At 36.7% G+C, this 21,844-nt stretch overlaps 1 long non-coding RNA gene across 3 annotated transcripts in view; it reads right to left on the bottom strand.

The window, feature by feature from the left end:
* Positions 1 to 21,844, bottom strand: part of LOC145528894 (uncharacterized) — a 425,445-nt gene that overhangs the window by 245,604 nt on the left and 157,997 nt on the right. For 2 of the 3 annotated variants that reach the window (XR_014070773.1, XR_014070772.1), the window contains exon 3: positions 3,331 to 3,433. The exons of the other annotated variant lie outside the window; for it this stretch is intronic. This is a non-coding gene — a long non-coding RNA (uncharacterized LOC145528894). The remainder of the gene's footprint in view (positions 1 to 3,330; positions 3,434 to 21,844) is intronic. 3 annotated transcript variants of the gene reach the window in all.

Here is a 21,844-nt window from a genome sequence, read left to right as displayed (position 1 = left end):
TTATCAAAGTCCAAAAGCTAAAAATGATTAATTGTTTTTCTGCTTATTTCAAAATGGATAAAACACTCCCCATCTTCTTTTCCCAAATTTGTGTCCCATTTATCTAACTGCCTTTATTTCTTGCTTTACTCTAAATCTTAACTTGGATTCTGCCAGACAAGACTCTGTCAGATTTGAATTTCTACATCCGACAACCAAGATTTTAATAGCATTATTTCTGTAGCAGGTCCCCTCAAGTTATCATGCTCCCATGGGCCTTACTTGTAGCTCCTCATTGTTCTCTATAAAATCTGTGTTTGTCTTTCAATAATTTTCCAAATGAAACTTTCCTATGTCTATTGTCTCTGAGAGTCTGACTACCCAAATCAAGGAGCAATGTTTTATAATTATCTTTAGCCAAATGTTGCATATATATTTGGTTCTAATTGGTTTCATCAGTTCAGTTGTTCAGTCATGTCCGACTCTTTGCGACCCCATGGACTGTAGCATGCCAGACTTCCCTGTCCATCACCAACTCTCAGAGCTTGTTCAAACTCAAGTCCATTGAGTCGGTGATGCTATCCAACAATCTCATCCTCTGTCGTCCCCTTCTCCTCCTGCTTTCCATCTTTCCCAGGATTAGGGTCTTTTCCAATGAGTCAGTTCTTTGCATCAGGTGGCCCAAGTATTGGAGCTTCAGTTTCAGCATTAGTCCTTCCAATGAATATTCAGGACTGATTTCCTTTCGGATTGACTGGTATGATCTCCTTGCTGTCCAAGAGACTCTCAAGAGTCTTTTCCAACACCACAATTCAAAAACATCAATTCTTCAGCACTCAGCTTTCTATATAGTCCAACTCTCACATCCATACATGACCACTGGAAAAATCATAGCTTTGACTCGATGGACATTTGTTGGCAAAGTAATGTCTCTCCTTTTTTAATATGCTGTCTAGGTTGGTAATAACTTTTCTTCCAAGGAGCAAGCGTCTTTTAATTTCATGGTTGCAGTCACCATCTGCAGTGATTTTGGAGCCCCCCAAAATGAAGTCTCTCACTGTTTCCATTGTTTCCCCAACTATTTGCCATGAAGTGAAGGGCCCAGATGTCATGATCAAGGAAAAATTAGCTTTTTAAAAGACTTTATTCCTTTATTAGTTTTCTGAATGCTGAGTTTTAAGCCAGCTTTTTCACTGTCCTCTTTCACTTTCCTCAGGAGGCTCTTTAGTTCTTCTTCGCTTTCTGCCATAAGGGTGGTGCCATCTGCACATCTGAGATTATTGATATTTCTCTTGGCAATCTTGATTCCAGCTTGTGCTTCATTCAGTCCAGCATTTCTCATGATGTACTCTGCATATAAGTTAAATAAGCAGGGTGATAATATACAGCCTTGACGTACTCCTTTCCCAATTTGGAACCAGTTTGTTGTTCCATGTCCAGTTCTAACTGTTTCTTCTTGACCTGCTTACAGATTTCTTAGGAAGCAGGTAAGGTGATCTGGTAGTCCCATCTCTTGAATAATTTACCACAGCTTGTTGTGATCTACACAGTCAAAGGCTTTGGCATAATCAATAAAGCAGAAGTAGATGTTTTTCTGGAATTCTCTTGCTTTTCCTATGATCCAATGGATGTTTTCAATTGCTCCTCTGCCTTTTCTAAATCCAGTTTGAACATCTGGAAGTTCACGGTTCAGGTACCTATATTTGTTCATGTATCTAATTTCACATATCTAGTTGGTCTATATTATTAACTATTCTTGACATTTTAACTCTTGAATATTTCATTTGTATTATTATTTCCTTTATGTAAGTAATTACAATAACTTCCCTCTATTGTTTTCATTCAATAATCATATAATCAGTGCTATCACATGCAAAGTCAATTAATTGGATCTATGGGAACAGAAAAATGTATAGCCTGACAAACATAGAGCAGTAATTGATGCATAAAATTTCACAGTGATTATAATTTTTTTATATTACAATAAAAGTGCCATTGAATGTTGGCCAAATCATATAAGCCTAACTTACACATTTATATACTATATACAACACTACAGAGTGAAACCTAAATCTAAAGAAGTAAAGTGAATCTTTATGGGATCAAATATTTTTTTTACTTTGCCATTCAAGTTTGCAAACATGTAAATGAAAACAAATACCAAATAAGAAATTATTTTAAAAAACATTTCATCTACTAACATTATTATACTTTATGTTGCCAGTTTCATTGTTTAGTTCTTTTGAATTCAAAGAATATTCCACAAAGGAAAAATTAGCTTTTTAAAAGACTTTTTAAAAGAATATTTAGGCAGTAATTGATTCCTTTATTTCTTTTTCCTGCTTAGTGGGCTTCAGGAAGTCAAATCCATTCATAAAAGGGAGAGAAAAACAAATCATTATATTACTTCTTTCCTAATACTGTTTCTAAAATATCTAGTAATACTTATTCCAAAATAATTTGAGTGAAAATTCTTTCTGCACATAACTATTTTCTTTATATCTTGGCTGATGTTTGGAGCTAATTTAACTCAAATTTTAAGAAAGAAACTGTTAGTGGTTCATATAAGATTATATAGTCTATAAAATGATCAATATGACTATATATAATGTAAATAATACTGTATATTCTATATTGCCATACATGGAGCTTCCCTGGTGGCTCAGTGGTAAAGAATCCACCTGCAATGCAGGAGACCCAGGTTCAGTTCCTGGGTTGGGAAGATCCCCTGGAGGAGAGCATGACAACCCACTCCAGTATTCTTGCCTGCCCAGGCACAGAGGCATCTGGCAGGCCACAGTCCATGGGGTCGCAGGGTCAGAGATGACAGAATCAACTGAGCACATACACACACAGCCATACACATATGGAGATATATACATATATATATATATATATATATATATAGTCACACCCATATGCATTATAATGTGTAGTTTATTTGGGGAAAATGCTTTGGAATGTGCTAGTTGATTCTTTACTTGCTGCCCACATCTATTCAGTTCTTAAAGGGAGAAATCAACAGTAACTTCTCTTCTCCCAGATATTAAATGAATAATTATGTACTAAACTGCCTGTTCTTACTTCTCAGTCAAATTTATTAACTTATCTAGACTATAAGAAAATTTGTTTTAAGTTCTTCAAGGATACTTATGTAGCCTATGGCTAGATATTATTTATGTTTTAGGGAAAGTAGAATAGTAGCTCTATATTTTCAAACTTTAAAATATTTTAGGTCATAAACAATAAGTATTGAAGCTCAGTCTCATTAGAAATTCTAGAACAAAATCAGGATTATATTAGCATATTCACACATAAATCAATTAGCAACAGAGAACTGTAAACCTATACCTTTATGTCTCTGCAATTATCAATTTTTGATAGAGGTAGCAAGGTATAATGGGACCATTTCATCGTGTGAAGTGGTGATGTCATCGTTTTTAAGTCCTTGTACCTGTAAATCATAGCAGGTAACACATCTTAAAACTGAGGACTGACACATGCATTCACACACACTTAGTGTAGGTCTTCACACTATGTTCTATAGAGTGTTGTAATATTTGTCAATTAATATTATTGATACTATAAAACTTTAAACATATTTTGGTTCCTCAAAATTACTTGGAAAAGTTTAGAGTCACAAACGAGAGTCACTTTTTGAGAGTCTTGTCCATCCCTGGGTTTCAGAAAGGCCCAGGTAACTTGGTAAATGGAGAAGGGACAGGTCTTTATGTAAATTCTGAATTCTGCTCTTCTCTTCAGGGACAGAGGCTCTGGTGTTTCCTAATAGCCTATTCCGATCCTTGAGCAACGTGACCAAAGCTTAGTTTAGTCTCACAAGATGCTGAACAAATTATGATTCATTTGCACAGCCTCATAAAATGTATTTATTCCAGTAAAAATCCTTTATCTTCTAGAGTATCAGGATATTTCTCAATGTGTTGAGCATTAGTCATTTGTGTTGGCATTACACGACTTATTGGTAAACATGCAGCTCCTGTATCTTACCCACAGACTTAGGTATTAGAACATCTGGTAGTGGAACTTGGTGGTTCTTTCATGCTTCACAGTTTGATAATTACTAACAGAAAAGTGAGAGGCGGTTAAAGTTTACATAATAGAATGCTTTTAGACAGTGGGTTGATATCAGGTTGAAGTTGCTGAGTTTGCTACTCATATTCCTTTGGATCTGGACTCGTGACCCAACATATGTGCATCTGTGACACAGTGCTCTTGGGTTTCCCCAACCTAGGGGTATGGAGCATCCCAAGGATCACTCACAAATGAAAACTTCAATAAGCAAGTCCTATTGTGATACCTCAATATCTGGTAGTCAAGTTATACTACTGAATTAAGATTTTTTCTTTTTTTCTCAGTTGCTTAGTTGTGTCCGACTCTTTGAAATCCCATGGACTGTGTAGCCCACCAGGCTCCTCTGTCCATGGAATTTTCCAGGCAAGAATACTGGTCTGGGTTGCCACTTCCTACTTCAGGGGATCTTCTGGACCCAGGGATGGACCCACATCTCCTTGCATCTCCTGAATATGTAGATGGATTCTTTACCACTGCACCACCTGGGAAGCCCACAGTAAGATCAGACTCAGACAAAAGATAAACAATCTGCTGATGAGTCATGTTTGCAAAAGAATAGGGTCTAAATAAAGAATGTGTTAGGAGGAATAGTGGATGTGTCACATTTTATATTTTAATAGGTAGCCATACACAGAGATGAACTATAGTAGTACTTAATTTTAGGAACATCTCTATGTCATATTGAAAAATCACTGGAGAAGATAATTTATATTTGGTTAGATAGAGAATAGGATTAACTAAATGTATTTCAGTGAGAAAAAGATAATTCTCCACCCCCAACACACACTATCTTCTCTCCACTTATAAGATCAAAATTCAATTAATGATGGAATCCTGGTTCTAATTTGATGATAGAATGGCACATCTCTAACTAAATTTTTAAAAATATGAAGATACTTTAATATCTCTATTAGTTGGATAACAAAATAATTAATATATTAACTTATAGGAAAAGTCTTTCAAGGGTAAATGAACTTCTGTTTGGTAGACAAATTGCTAAGCATGGATGCCACTTTGAGACTTAGGCCCTGAATACAGAATTACAATGGCATTTTATTTTAATGCTGTGGTAATTAATGCTAAGTTATGATGATAAAAGTACAAATAACAATGAATAACAAATGAGCAAATACAATAAATAGCAAATGAATCAGTTCTGACAGAGAACTTATCAGACTGATAAAGTTACAATTTTCTTTAGTTACTTTGAGGTGTTTTCTGAATTTTCAAATTTTTACTGTAAGCAATAGTCTTTGAGGTCAGATGAATAGTATAATAGCAGTTTCTTTTGAAGAGCCTAAATTTTGTGATGTATTTCTGAGACACACATTCTTAGGCTGATCAATATCTATCTTACTCTCTATTTTTTTTTAGTGACTCACAGATTCTTTGCCCTTACTGAATCTAAATAAAAGTTATTGTTAATATACTCATAGGATGAAAAAGAACATTATGTCACATTCATTTTCATAGCCAGTTCTATATTTTGCCTCCTTGATTTTAAAACTATGCTTGTCTTTATTTCTATACACACAGATCATATTATTTTCTTCTTATCCAAATTATCTCTTTTGTATTTCCTTTTTTATTTGAAGAACATTGTCTTCAAACACCCTATTTTTTGAAATGATCTCTTCTTAGATTGCTGCCATGTCTTCATTCACTTATTTTTCATGTAGCATTTATAAATTTCATAGATACCGTACAGAAGCCAGGTCACTGCTGAGAACAAAAGATCCAAAATTGTCTATGCTCATAGTTCTGCAAGCGATATTCTTTCTACCTGGTTCAATCTAAGATAGATGCTGATCCTTTGCTATCGACGCAAAAATACAGCAGTTATGTAGTAAGTAGCATTTTTATGGAAATAGAAGCCCTATTGGTTGTCCCCCTTTTTTTCTGCACAACTTTTTCCCAGTGGCTTCGTATACATTTGCAGACAGTTACAGCACATTTTCTATCAGCAAAGTTTGTGTTTGAGTCACTGAGAATTCCTCAGGCTCTAATCAGTACCCACCACATATTCTGGCAATGCCCCTGAGAGAATCCTTTGTTTTATCTGCAACCCCCTACGGAGAGCGGCTTCCCTGATGGCTCAGATGATAAAGAATTTGCCTGCAATGCAGGAGACCCTGGGTTCAGTCCTTGGGTTGAGAAGATGCCCTGGAGCAGGGAATGGCTACCCACTCTAGTATTCTTGCCTTAAGAATTCCATGGACAGAGGAGCCTGGTGGGCTACAGTCCATGGGGTCGCAAAGAGTCGGACACTACTCAGTGACTAACATTTTCACTGTCCCTACAGAGGGCTCTACCATGCTGAGAGTTACATGCATTTGTCTGCTCCTCTCTGTCATAGGAAGGACCATCTGGGACCAAGTTGAGGAGCCACTGAACCAGCTTGAGCTGGAGAGGGCCTATGAAGAGGAAGTGAAAGGATGAGGAAGGGTGCCTGTGATTAGGTTCATAAAGTCACCAGGTAGACACTGGAAATCATGCCCTTCAAGGTACTGAGATCTGCTAGGATAAGTAATTGAACATACTTGGCCAAACCACAGGGTGGGGGTGTGCAGGGACTAAGATCTAAGGGGTAACCATAAAAGGGTGGAGAAAGCAGGAAAGCCAATAGTGAGACATAGCAGGCAGAGAAGTAGGAGACAGCGTAAAGGAATTCTGGTGCCAAAAACTGTAGTGTCTTCTTGCAGTCCCATCCGCAACCTTGCTAGGGTAGGCTCACCTCACTAAAAGACTAGTTTCTTAAAGGCCATGACCATTTAACACATTTCACTGGGGTCCCTAAGACAGCATTCAACACTTTACGTTCTAGTATTAGTAACTGATTCATAAAATGTGGTAACATTATCTCCCTTTCTAATCTTATCTCTTGTCTGCAAAAAGCTTGAATTTGGAATTAGTAAGAAAAAGTCTAGCTGATAAAGGCATGTATTGATTCAGTACATTTTAAATATGGTGGTTTCCACGTTCTTTTCATAGTACAGAGCATTTTGTTATAGTTACATGAGTAGAAAGTACAAAACTGCAAAAAGCTCCAAATTGGTAAGACATTTCCACTTTTATTATCAGCATTTTCATTAAAGGAAAACATTAAATGTCTGCTCTTTTTTGAATAATTCATATTCATTTCATATTATTAAAGGTTTGCTTCTCATATTGATCTTTATTCATAAAAGCAAATTTATACAATGGCTTGGTTGATGATATACAGTCATTTCAAAACTACTTTTCATAAGACTTTAAAAAGAGTTAACCAACTTCCCTTTCAAAATATATTTCTCCATGTATAGACTATGTTGACATTAAATGAGCATGAGACGGCAGTTTTTCATGTAATATAGTAGTACTAGACAAAACAATGTTTTATATAATTAGTGCTATATATTAATAACTGCTGCTCATGATGTATCTTTTCATTATTAGTGTCAATGCAAGAGCAGTTTAGACAAGGCTGAAAATCCACACGATGACATCAGTTAATACAGTAAAGACAGCTGAAAATGCAGAGCATTTATACAGGAGACAATGTATTGTAATGGAGATTTCTGTTTCATCTCTCAGCAGAGAGCAGCCACTGTCCTTTGTGTTTAGATAGACATATGGATATATGAAAAATTATAGACAGGCTACAGGACATGATAATCAAATGAGTGTTCTGACCAAATGTTCTAACCTATGAAATTATCAGTCCATAACTACATGTGCAGAACTTAGGATCGACATTATCCTGCATTATATCAGGAAGTACATTAAAGGAAATAGCTGGAAGAATAAAATTAAGAAAAGAAAAAAAAAGATTTTTACTTGAAAAGCTTCTTTTCAGGAATGGTAGGAGTTTTTCCCTAAGCCACCTTAATTTTAAAGAGGCTACAAGAACCCAGAGAGTGGTTTTAAAAGTAACTAAAAGTCTTTTAAGAGGTACTCACTTTTTGAAGCTATGCTGAGTTTCATGTTAAATTTAATATGTGCAAAGAAAAATGTGTAGAGAATTATTTTAATAGTCTTGCCTACTTGCTCTGATTTGAGTTCTTCAATTTCTTTTTGCTCTCCCTGAGTCCACTTTAAAGAGATGTTAAAACTTAAATTAAGAAACATTAAAAGGAACACTTATTTCACTGAATGTAACCTTTACTCCTATTTTAAAGAGCAGTAAATCCTGGCATATGCTATAACAATAAGCATTTTCTTTTAGCTTTTTGGTATCATAGCTTGGGTAAATTAGAATCTACTTTTTTTTTAAGGTCTTAGAGGAGAGTGTCACACTTTTGGTTGCTACATAATCGACTATTAGTTACTCAACAGTGTTCACATTCCTTAATATACTTGTGAACACGTATTTGTGCTGTATCACACTTAGAAATCTGTTATTGGTGGATGATCTATCCAATTCAACTGGAGAGCATGAAATGTTACAAAAATACGTGGATGTAAAATTAGTGGGTGGAAATTATGTAAATCAAAGTCAGTATCATATTATAAATATCCTATAGTCCTGCTTCTCTATCAAATCAAACCACAGATAAGTTGGATTTATCTCATGCTTTAGAATAACCATGCACACAACTAACAACAAAGGTGTAATATTTTCTACACATCTGAGTACTTGAGTTGGAAGTCTATACAACCCTAACTCCTGTGTAAGGATTAACCTACAAGAAAATACTTTCTACTTCCCTCTTTTTCACATCTGTCTTGAAGCTTTGCTAGTCTTTTAGCTATGTATTAATTCATTCAATCAGCAGGTATTTTTTGAACTCCATGTGCCAGGCATAGGGTGAGGTTCTAAGGGTATCAGATAGATCCTTTTCCTAATATAGCTTCCATTCAGTAAGACAGGGCAGGCAAAACAAAAGTAAGCAGCTAAAGATAGTTTCAGAGAGTCATAGTGCTAAGGAGAAACAAGATAGAAGCCAGACACAGAAAGAAAAATATTGTATGATTTCACTTATATGTAGAACCTAAAAAAGTCAAATTCAAAAAGTAGAGAGTTGTACAGTGGTAAAACAAGGGGAGGAGCGATGAGGTAAATGGGGAGATGTTGGTCAAGCGGTACAAAGCTGCAATCATGTAGGAAGAATAAGTTCTAGAGATATAAGGTCCATCATGGTGATTATAGTTAATAATACTGTATTATGTACTGGAAATTTACTAAGAGAGTAGCGCTCAAGTGCTCTCATCACACAGGGACACACACAAATAGCAACCATGGGGGAGATGACTAAGTTAATTAGCTTGTCTGCAGTAATCATTTCATTGAAGTGCAGTGAAGTGAAAGTCATTCATTCATGTCCGACTCTTTGAGACCCATGGACTGTAGCTCACCCAGCTCTTCTGTCCATGGGATTCTCCAGGCAAGAATACTGGATTGGGTTGCCATTTCCTACTCTAGGGGATCTTCCTGACCCAGGGATCGAACCCTGGTCTCCTGCATTGCAGGCAGATTCTTTACCATCTGAGATACCAGGGAAAACAATCATTTCACTGTGTGTATCAAAACACTATATTGTACACCTTGTGTGTTAGTCTCTCAGTCATGTCTGACTCTTTGCAACCCCACAGACTGTCGCTCGCCAGGCACTTCTGTCCATGGGATTCTCCAGGCAAGAATATTGGAGTGACTTGCCATTCCCTTCTCCAGAGGATCTTCCCAACCCAGGGATCGAGCCCTGGTCTCCTGCATTGCAGGAAGATTCTTTACCATTTGAGCTACAGGGAAGTCCTGTACACCTTAAATATATGTAATTTTAATATAAAAAATAGTAAGATATAAGCTTATTATATGAGCTTATTGTATGAGCTTCCCAGGTGTTGCTAGTGATAACGAACCCACCTGCTAATGCAGGAGATGTAAGAAATTTAGGTTCGATCCCTGGGTCGGGAAGATCCCCTGGAGGAGGGCATGGTAACCCACTCCAGTATTCTGGCCTGGACAGTCCCATGGACAGAGGAGTCTGGCAGGCTACAGTCCACAGGGTTGCACAGAGTCAGACATGACTGAAGTGACTTAGCATGCATGCATAAATGATTGGTATAAAATTTTTTGAGAAGACTGATGAAATATTGGAGACTAAAGAATATGACATCTATAAATCTTGTAATAATGGACTCATTATATGATGAGAGAATAATTTTTGCTATATTTATTCCTATGATTTAGAATGAAGTGAATATATCAAAATTTATATATATATAAAACCTTAGTTTGGTACTCATTTTTTCTTTTAAAGATAAGCTTATGTAGTAGAAAATGCTTTGTTTAGGGGAAAGGGTACAGTGGGAGTTTCTTCATATAGAATGTTAAGGGAAGGCTTTTCTTAAGATGTGACATTTGAGCTGAGGACTGAACAATGAGAAATGGCTGATCACAGGGAAGGATGTTCTGGGCAGAGAGAACTGCAGGTGCAGAGGCATAAGACAGCAAAGAGGAGGGTCTATGCAAGGAAGCAAAACAGGTCGATGAGGCTGGAGCCATGAGGGCTAAAGGAAAAGAGGTATAAAAAGGGATGAGAGAAAGGCAGGTGACAGATATCTGCAATTTTGTAGGCCATGGTAAATGTTTGAATTCTAGTTCAAAGCAATGGAAGCAATTATATAATTTTAAGCAAGAAAAAGAGGCAAACTGATTTACAGGGGCTTCTATTTTGTTAATGAAGTGTGGGGTTGAGGAGAGGGATGCAAAATGGTTGCTTTGGAAACTGAGAAGTGAGCATGCTCAGACAACTGAGATGTATATATACAGCATCCGATCACTGTCATTTCAAGCAGACTGTGAAGTGTACTGTAAATCAGTCTCTATCCCTTTGCTGACTCTTATTTTCTATATCAGTCATTTGTACTAATTTGCATTGAAATCTTTAAATGTATTTAAGTATTTCTCCCCAACTTTTATAAGTTCCTTGAGGATACAAATGATGTCTTGTACTTCATCATATGCTCTGCCATCTCTAACAATGCTTTTAAACGGCAGACATTCAATAACTATTTGGGGGAAGGATTTATAGTCCAACTGACCTATGCTCTGTATATAAAGCATTGCATCTAAGAAATAACAAGATTAATGCCAACTACAAATTTCTCTCTGTGTTACCTGCAATATTTTCCTAAATAAATAGATGTATGCACAGATTGGAAGCTGTATTTGTCAGTACATTTTCAAATAAATCCATAGCAAATTGGTGGGAAGATGCTTCTTCTTGACAAACCCCAGCTTAATAACATTTTGTGTCAAAATAATGTTTTGTGTTCAAACCGGAAGCTTTAAAACTATTCCTCAAATAGACACTTCAATCCTTTCAGATTTATAATCTGACCATTTCTGGACAGAAGCAATACAAACGCACAGAAACTCAAAGAGCATGGACAGCTGTTGCAGATTCATTGTTCCTGTTTTAACTTCAACACCTCTTTTGCCCCTCCATGTTTCATTCAGAGTAGGAGGAAAAGGGATGGACAGGTTGTCTTTGTGTTTGAGAGTGATCCTGGTTTCCTTCAGTTGCCAGCTATTGACACAATGTTGCTTTTTCAAAGAGTGTGGCAAACCATTTTCATGGACAATATTTCTGTGAAACTTACTGCCATGTCAGAGCATCACTGAAACTTAGGACAGAAAGGGCCCCCACTGAAGTCATCTAGCTCTTGCTGAATGATGAAGTATTCTAGTGAGTGTGGAATGGATCCAATGAGTCTGAAAATTTATAGTTTGAAAATTTTAAGTGTTTTCTTCCTTCCACATATATCAAATTCTTGTATTCTGCAGTTGGCCCTACTGCTAAATTGTTTTCAACTACATAAACTAGTGTTCTTTATCAATTTAAATTCAATATTCCTGATTATATCACAGCCAGATAATAAAAATAATTTTCCTCCCTCTGAGAAGCATTATTTTATATATTTTATGCTAACATTTCATCTATCCCCCTTCCTCTTCCAATTATCCAGGCTGCATATTCAGTACCAATGCATTTTCACATTCTATCTCCTTTCTCTCTGCTGTCTCCTTTGTTTACTGATTGGGTTATACAGCTGTAGCTATTAGCATTCTGGGCCCAACTGTGACTTTAATTTTGTAATACCCTGTTGCTTTAGCAGGAAAATAAAACCACTGGCTTCTGATATCACATAAGTACTTGTGTGGCATGCTTCTTCCCAAATTTCACATCTGCCATCTTTGTAAATCCCAATGCATTCCTCATTCAGCATGGTTTTTACCCAAACCCTGCTCCTTCCACCCCATCATTGATGGATATCAAGAGGAATGAAAAAGAAAGTTGAGCTGATGAAAGATCATTTATGGAGTAATCATCAAGGGGATGGGCCCTAGAATGTAACAAGACCTGAACCAGACCTCTGGCTCTGCTATTTATTTCTACTGTAACCTTGATAAGTGACTAAATTTTGGGATTGATATGTACACACTGCTATATTAAAAATGGACAACCAACAATAACCTACTATATAGCACATGGAACTCAGTTCAATGTTATGTAGCAGCCTGGATGGGAGGGGAGATTGGGAGAGAATGGATACATGTATATATACATATACATATACCATATATACACATATATACCATATATATATATACATATATCATATGGCCGTCCACCTGAAACTATCACAACATTGTTAATTGGCTGTACTCCAATATAAAATAAAAAGTTAAAAAAAGGAAAAGCTAAAAAAAGATATCAACTTTATGAAATGCCTGTCCACTGACTATAATTTAACATGAAACTCTTTCCAAAAGCACATACTATCTCTCAAGCATTTGATGCCTATTCACCTCCTCAGGTTCACCTCTGTCTTCTGCCTTCTTCCTTATGTTCTATGATACTTAACTTTTTGAAGAGCCTGGTATTCACTGTGCTGTTTGATACTTCCGTGTATTACTATGTTCATATTGTACCCAATGCATCTTTCTGTAATTGCATGTAACAGTTAATGTTGGCATTAATGTTCCAGGTCAAAGAGTATTCATCTTTTTATACCTCGTGCCAAGTAAAGTGACCTCTACCACTTTTGCTGACATTAGGAAAATTGGTAGAAATCCATTTCTTATTTAGTGATAAATATCAAATCATTTGAAGACATCCCAGGTACTTTTACCTTTTAAAGTGAAGAGTAACTGCATCACCATCCATTTGAGAGGGAAACCTGTGTGGCCCTATAACGAGATGTTCTGAAGGAACTAATGGAGAAGGTAACAGAAGTCATGGATAACTACACTTTCTCCCTGGAATGTATACCCCGCTTTCCTCATTCTTTCAACTCCACTCGATACCTACGTACTCTGTTATCTCATTTACCACCCCTGATTAGCTGCTCCCCAATTTGTGCTTCCATGATATTTTGTTCATGCCTCTATTTTAGCTTTTACCATGTTGCATTGTATATATATATATACATCTAAATTTTCCTCTGGAGTGTACAATTCCTAGAAGCAGGGGGATGGGCATATATTCCTCATTTACACTTTGCAATTGTTATCATCCCTGCCACAGTATAAAGACTCAGTAAATATTGAAAAAACGATCCAAGTCTGTCAAGGGTTGTGTTTGGGTGAGGTGATTCAATATTACCCGCTGGTCAGGAGGAATAATAATGTATCAAGGTGCATTAAAGAGCAAATAAAAAACAAGCTCTTTGCTGTACTGAGTGTGTTTTTAGTGCCTTCTTAAATGTCAAAGAGTGAATCAAGTTCACAGTGTACTTGAGAATCTAAGGTAGAAAAAAAATTCTGTGCATACTTAGAGATGCCAGGACTCTTGTTTTTCCTAGTTTGAATGTAATTTTTTGTACAGTAAATAGACGCCTCTCACCTGGAATATAAGACAATTTTCTGAATATACTGAACCCTCCAGCTGCTGGTGGTGATTCTCTCATGACTGTGGTGCTTGCTTTCTGGTTCTTCCTGTTCTCACTTGCATTTTTTTTTAAAGTAGAATTCACCTGAAGCCAGTTTTCACACTGCAGAGCTAATTTCTATGCAAAGGTGAACGATGTCTCACATTAAATATTCCTTAGAGCATAAAGCTGACATTAAATGTATAATTTTAAGCAGCTCAAGCAGTATTCACTAAACGGTTGACACAAGAACAAGGATCACAGGAAAGAGTAGGTGAGAAGAGAAACGATAGGCGTGCCAAGACTTTTCCTGTCGCCTCACTACAGTCATATCCTCATTTATCTTGCTTTTTACATGGGGTTTAATGTTTATTTTTTTAAAAACTGGGTTAGATCCCTTAGGAAAAGCTAAACTTAGGGACACTGAGATTCATTAACTCTCCAAGGCCACCAGGAAGATGATGTTGCAAAAAGGACAATAATACAATTTACTAGCTGGTATCTTAATTGTCTGAAATCCAAATAATGGTTTTTAAAGATAAAGGTTTAAATCTCAAAGTGACCCCCCTTGTGCTAAAGGTAAGTTTATGCATCTAATTCTTAAGTGGACCTGTTAGCCAGGAGAGAAACCTATTTCACACACTGGACTCTCATGCCTATGGAGTTCATAAGCAACTCTAAGTATTTATGTAGATTAGGAGGAAATTCCACTTTTGATGGCATAAAAGGGTTAGACTACCTGTACCCAGGACAATTTTGAGTTTAGGTCAGGCAAAGGAATTATTTATTTCAAAAGTAACTTGAGACTGCTGATGTTTTCTTAAGCATATTCACAGAAGAGGGTGCATTTGGCTAATTTCACATGCAGCAAGCTTGTAAATGCACAATGGAATGCAAAGAAAGCTATGAATACTTTTAAATTCATATGTAGCATAATACATACATATAGATTGTCCTTTATTTGAAGGTGATGCTGCCATTATGGTCTCTGCTATTTTCTGTGTGTTCAGATCTGGCTGTTTGATTGGCAATTCTTACTGTGTACAGTCTGCATACGTGTCAACTAACAACTGTAACCATTGCCTGGAAGGCTTGATTGCTGGGCTGTTCAATATGTATTAAGCACCCAGGAAGTGCTAGGTGCTGCATTGAACAATGCAAGTGTAAGGCTGCTACTGTCCTCCAAACATTCTATTCCAAGCTGACTGGTGGAATGCATATGCTTTTTATTTTTCATGCAAATTGAGTACAACTATTCAATTAGAAAAAGGATCATCATTTACCAGATGTTATTCCTCAGTAATATGTAAAGTAGGTAACTAATGTTCAGATTAGAAGGTCATGTTTGACTGAAACTACTATAGTGATCTACTAGATGTGAACATCAAAGAAGAATGATGTAAAAATGTAATAAATATCATTAGGGTAGAAAAAGATGTCGAAACAACTTGGGGTCAGTGCTTAAAGAAAATGGAGAGAAAAAAATCCAGGCATCTTTCCAAGCTTTGGTCATAGTAAGGTTTTGGGTCAAATTGAGCAACACTATCTTTGGCCACTGTTTACATGAATTTTGATATAGTTTCTCCACATTTAGCCACAGCATTTTTGTTAATAATGGCCTTAAATAAAGTAATAATGGAAACCAGTAGACTCGAGTGACAGTATTTATTTTTCAAGTTTGGGTGCACTGTGTCATATTTCTGGCATATTTAAGTATTTGACACCAAAGGACCCTCTTAGTAACAACAGGATTTTTAAATAATTGAAATCAAGAACTAATGCATAGGGTGGAGGCTGAAGAAATTAACTGCAGTCTCATGCAGTGCTATTTATAGCCAGTATTAAGCCTCGCATGTCATTGTTAGGAACAATAAAGTATTCCAATGTATGAATAAGATCACTATGATCTTAAATGTATTTCTTAAACCTGAGAACTATTATCTTTAGCTGAGTTATTTATAAGTAAAATAGCCAATGTATCAAACTGTGAAACGTGTTTGTAGAAAACAAGGTGAAAAATTTTGTGTACATTAAAAAGTAATAATGTGTTGCGTTTCCATCGCTACTGAAGAAACAAGCATATTTAAAGATTTGGAATTTGTGTTTTCATATTTTCCAAATGACAAAGATGTTATCTACATAATGAAAATAACTTATTTTTACATTGAAACAATTTTAAGGCATTTAATTCAAAATACCCTTAATAAGATCTGATAGAGTGCTAATGTAATGTCTTTTCTCTAGTCATAATTATAACAAAGCAAAATTTATACAAAGAAGAGTTGGTCAGGACATTAGTAATAATGTAGTATTGACAGTCAAAGCGCTCTCTCTTTTGATGATTTTAATTTTCCGGGATTTAAGTAGAGCAGTGTAAAAATGCCAACACCCACTTTGCTGCTACTCATCTAATAGCTTCTTATCTAATGGGATATGCATTAATTCTTTTAACTGACTTAAATATTATCCACATTTTAGTATAATTATATGGCCATAATTTATCCTGTAACTATGTGGGCAAAGTTAAGAAAAAGTCAACTGTAGGTTTGCAGAAAATCCAGAAACCAATTAAAGCTTTGATCCATGAGCTAGAAATTTCAATAAAGAAAGTGAAGGTGGCAAGAGGAGGACGGGGTGACTTGAGGGGCAGTGACTCAGTGGAGGGGCAGAAGATGGCATGGAGGATTTAGTAAAAATAACATTAAAAGTCTGAATAGAGAATAAAATCTCATAACTTAAAATGTCTTCCCCTCAGATACACATGGATTCTGAGCACACTATTGCTCTCAGGCACAACTATTCTTGTTTTTGGCCTCATTTGATGGTCCTGTTTCCTTCAGTCAATAATAATGAATGCAAGAATCAGTCTTAGTTCAGACATAAAGGGAATCTCCATATTAGAAATCTACTGGTAAAGAATAACATATTTTTTTCTCTCCTTTTCTTTCTCCTATCAACAAAAAGTTGATCAAAATGCTATGTATTTACTGAAATAACCAAAAAGAACCTTGACTTTGGTACTCATTTTAACATTATCTCTATTAAGGCCATCTTTTGGGTATGATTCCCATTTTACCCAAGAGGAAATAGATAATATGAAATTTTCAAACTATATGAACAATAAATGAAGAGACTAGAGCTAAACCCAGGGATTCAGGTCTTTCAATTATTAGTGTAGAAAGTTTTTTGCTGTCACTCAAGCTTCCTTTGAATTGAGTTCCTTAAAATTATAAATGTTTGCCTGCAGATGTTTATTGTTTGGTCTTACCTGAAAAACTGAAATATATTGAATTTTGTTTTGTACTTATTTTTTGATTGAGAAAAAAAAAGGGGGGATACTGAAGCTTGAATCTCTACAATGCCTTTTATAGTTTCATGTAGTTATATTTAGTTTTAGTTTTAAATTTAGTTATATTTATAGTTTAATATAGTTATATTTAAAATGATCATTCCATTAAAACCATGTACTTGAAAAACTGAATGAAAAATAGAAGAAAAAAAACAGCTCTTTATTTGAAACATCCCATAAAGATGAGTATTTTTCGGCTGTCATCCACAGAGCTGTGGGACTGTTTGACTCTCTGCAGTAGTAGCCAGAGGAACAAATAAAGGTACAGAGGGTGAGAGGGTGGTAGTCTGCACATTTCTCAGTTCCACAAGAGCAACTTGACTTTGATTTGTTTCATATACTGGAGTTTCCCTGGCCTTATTTTGAAGAAAGAGTAGCAGGACTAAATGAATCAGTACAAAATATTTAGATAAATTTTTGCAAGTTTTCTGAATATCTGAAATTGAACCAATATATCACACATAGTATATTTTGGAGCTAAATACAGTTAAGATTTTCATGGATTCTGTTTTGCAGAGGAGAAGGTGGCAGCACTGAGAAATAAAGTGCCTTTCCCTGAGTCTCATGAAGAATCAGAAGCCCAACTGAATATAATTTTCAAGGCAGGCATTTCCTGCTCAACGCTCCACCTATTAGAATGCCCTACCTCTTTGCTTTCACAGCTGTTTATATTTGGTTTAACAGCAGTTTTCATTAATGTCTCTTAAATGATTGAAATATAGTTTTAAAAGCCTGAATTGTTACAACTGCATTGTTACCTTTGTCTTTATTAGTAAAACAATCTTTTTCCTTGTTTACTCTGTTAAGTGCTAATGTAAATAACAGCTTTTATTTAGCATATTTTTGCTGACTGTTTTTACACTTTTTTGCTACCTCTAGCCTAACCATATTTGTTTCATTCTTTTGCAAATCTTCTAATTCTAAATTAAATGAAGCTGGGATCTATTCTAAAAGAAATGATACAGCAGTGTTCCTGTTTTTCAATTCTAATTAAAGCCTTCAACTCCTCTGCACTTACACTTCTATGAATCCCGATTCTGTCACTGCTGCACAAACGCTGTTACAGCTCACACAGGAGTAATTCTAATATAATTAAAATGATCTAATATCGCAATTGTTTGCTGAGAAACTAAGTGTATTCTCTTTCGACACTCATCAGTTTAACTTCTAGATAATATCAAAGAAGAAATGTCATCTTTATAATCTCATGGCTGATAAAGAGTAGTTTATTTTTATTCTTGATATGATCATTTAAATATTCTTTTCTCTAGCACTTCCTGATTGCTTGTTTAAAATTACAATTTAGGTGTTGATAAGCTGGATCATTTAAGAAAAATCCCTTAATCTTCTCAAGGCTTTTATTTCTCTAAAGGAAGACATTATTAGAGAAGCACTCTCTACCTCCCTTGTATTAGTATAGAGTCCACAGAGGAAGTGAAAGGGGGCTTCTGCCTTACCAACTCTTTCCATCTGGGTTACAGGCAGTGGAAGTCCCCAGTTCTTTCCAGTTAAAGCTTTCACTCAGGCCACATTGATACTGGAGCAGAGGTGTTTGTACAGTTGATTCAGCTCACTCAGTGATCTCAAAAAAGTAAGTGTATAACCATGAACATCCAGCTATTTTGGGCATACAATTTGGTGCCCGTACTTTGAGGGTGCCTCAGCGGTAAAGAATTCGCCTGAAATGCAGGAGACACAGACTCGATCCCTGGGTCGGGAAGATCCCCTGGAGAAGGAAAGGACAACCCACTCCAGGATTCTTGCCTGCAAAATCTCACGGACAGAGGAGCCTGGTGGGCTATATTCCATGTAGTCGCAAAAGAGTAGGACAGGACCTAGTGACTAAACAAAAACAACAACTTTTGGGGCCAATGGTAATTAGGAGTGAAAAAAACACTTTCATCTGCTCGTTGATAACAAGGTGTTTAAGCAGCCTCAGTTCCAGTGTAACAGGAATGTCACTTCCTAGAATAACATTCATGCTGCTGCTGCTGCAGCTAAGTCGCTTCAGTCGTGTCCAATTCTCTATGACCCCATAGACGGAAGCCTACCAGGCTCCCCCGTCCCTGGGATTCTCCAGGCAAGAACACTGGAGTGGGTTGCCATTTCCATCTCCAATGCATGAAAGTGAAAAGTGAAAGTGAAGTCACTCAGTCGTGTCCGACTCTTAGCGACCCCATGGACTGCAGCCCATCAGGCTCCTCCGTCCATGGGATTTGTCAGGCAAGAGTACTGGAGTGGGGTGCCATTGCTTTCTCCGTAACATTCATGAGAAGCTGCCAGATTATTAACCTGGAGCAGTAGCTTCAAAGAGCAATGGTGAACCAAAGTGAAAGTGCAGAGAGGACTGTTTCCCTATTTCTTCAGAAACATGTCACACAGGAACAATATGAGGGGTCTGATTTCTCAGCTTCCCCCGTGTGTGTGTGTGTTCAGTTGTGTCCAACTCCATGTGACCCCATGGACTGTGGCCCGCCAGACTCCTCTGTCCATGGGGTTTTCCTGGCAAGAATACTGGAGTGGGTTGCCATTTTCTCCTCCAGGGGATCTTCCCAACCAAGGGATTAAACCCGTGTCTCCTGCGTCTCCTGCATCGCAGGGCCCGTTATTTTGGCTCACACAGGATTTCTCTCACAGGTCAGGTGCTTGGTATCATAAGGTTGATTTAGGAGAAGTCAGCTTCTCCTAAGCCAGTCTTGCAAACAGCCAGGTTTTCTGTCATTTCACAGTTGCCATTAAGGACAGGGCAGCATCCATCTCTAGACAAGCTTTATTGGCATCCTCCTCTCTTCAGCACCTGCCATTTATTCATTTGCTCACAAGAACAGTTGAAAACAAGAGAAACAGATGTTGTTGAACTCATCAAACTGTGCACTTTTCTTCAGTTGAATCTCACCTAGCTTCAAATGGGAACAAGATGTTCTTTCCGCTATGGATGTTCTTCTACTGCGAATTTCGAATTCTGAAGATTTTCTCAGATCTAAGCTCAATGGTATTTAAAGGCATAAAATCCCCAGTAAACAATGTCTGTTGTAAGGGCATGACCTTATTTTCATGAAGGAGAATAGCCTTTAGGAATAAACACTTATTTTGTAGCAGCAATTTTGATTTCTCCAGAAAAAAATAAAAGCACACAGAATTGTATAGCAGGAAAGAATAAATAATTTCCCAAAACTTTTTATCACGAACCTCATTTTTCAACAACTGCTATATAGTGCAATTTGATGGATACTATCAGTCTTTAGTTTTGTTTCTTACTTGTCTCACAGTTTCTCAAATAGTCATTCTGGTTTTTCTATTCTGTGCATGTCTGATAACCAGAGGAGATGTATTGTTTCCAAATCATGAAAACTTTAGAGGAAGCACCCGAGAGTGCTTTTTCTTATTGTCTAATTCAGTGACCTCATAGGAATTCAAATTTAAAATATAAAAGAATAGGAATGACTACCAAAAAGCATATTCAAGAACTGATAATAATAGTTTTTATCATTTATTAAACACTATTTGCAGATTCTGGATTAGACTCACTAATTCAATAAATACATATATGGAAAACATACTATATTCTAGGCACTTTTATAAACTCTTGGAATATAACTATGAGCAAAACAAAGTTCCCTACTTGCGTGGTGTGGTAGGAAGCCTCTGAAACGGCCTGCGATGATCACCACTACCTTGTGTTCCCCTACTTGTGCAAAACCTTTCCTTTGTATGCTGGCTGGATGCAGTGACTTATTTTTAAGAGATTACGGCAAAAGTGTCACTTCAGAAGTTAGGTTACATACATACTGGACTTCCGTCTTGGAATTCTCTTTCACTCTTTTGCTTGCGCTCCTTTGAGGAAAGCCAGCTGCCACATTGTGAGTTCTTTATGGGAAGGTGTACACGGCGGGGAACTGAGGGGGGCCTGTGGCCAACAGCCAGCCAAGAACTGGAGCCTTCAGCCCTACAGCCCACGAGGAACCGAGTCCTACTAAGAACCACATAAATGAACTTGGAAATATATTCTTCCTTGAGCAAATCTTTGGATAAGGCCGTAACCACAGCCATAAGCTTGACTGAATTCTCATGACAGACTTCAAAACACAGGCACCTAGCTAAGCTATGTCAGGAATCCTAACCCACAGAAAAGGTGACAAGGTAAATGTTAGTTGTTTTAAGCCACTATCTTTTGGGAAAATTTGATATCCATATACAATAATGGATAATTAAAGAGAGAAGAGAAAATAGGTAAAGAAGAGAGATAGTACTGGAAGGGTTAAGTGAGGAGCACATGGCAAATTGAAACAGCAAGGTCACAAAAGGACTCACTCAGACCATAACTTTTAAGCAAAAACCTGAAGGGAAGTGAGAGGGGAAACAGTCATAATATCTGAAGGAAGAAGTTTGCAGGAAAAATGAAGACCAAGTTCAAATGCTCTGAGACAGAAGTAATTCTGTTATATTAGAGAACGTAAGACTGTCACTGTGGCTAAAAAGGAAGATGTGAGAGAGAAAGAAAAAGAAGTGATTAAGAAATTAAATCAGAATTATCCAAAGGTTTGTTCAAGGAAGAATACATTTCCAAGT

This window comes from Giraffa tippelskirchi, chromosome 12 (assembly GCF_054371585.1).
Source record: "Giraffa tippelskirchi isolate mGirTip1 chromosome 12, T2T-mGirTip1v1.2.pri, whole genome shotgun sequence".
In the NCBI taxonomy this organism is placed as follows: domain Eukaryota; kingdom Metazoa; phylum Chordata; class Mammalia; order Artiodactyla; family Giraffidae; genus Giraffa; species Giraffa tippelskirchi.
This window is presented reverse-complemented; position numbering and strand designations above follow the sequence as displayed.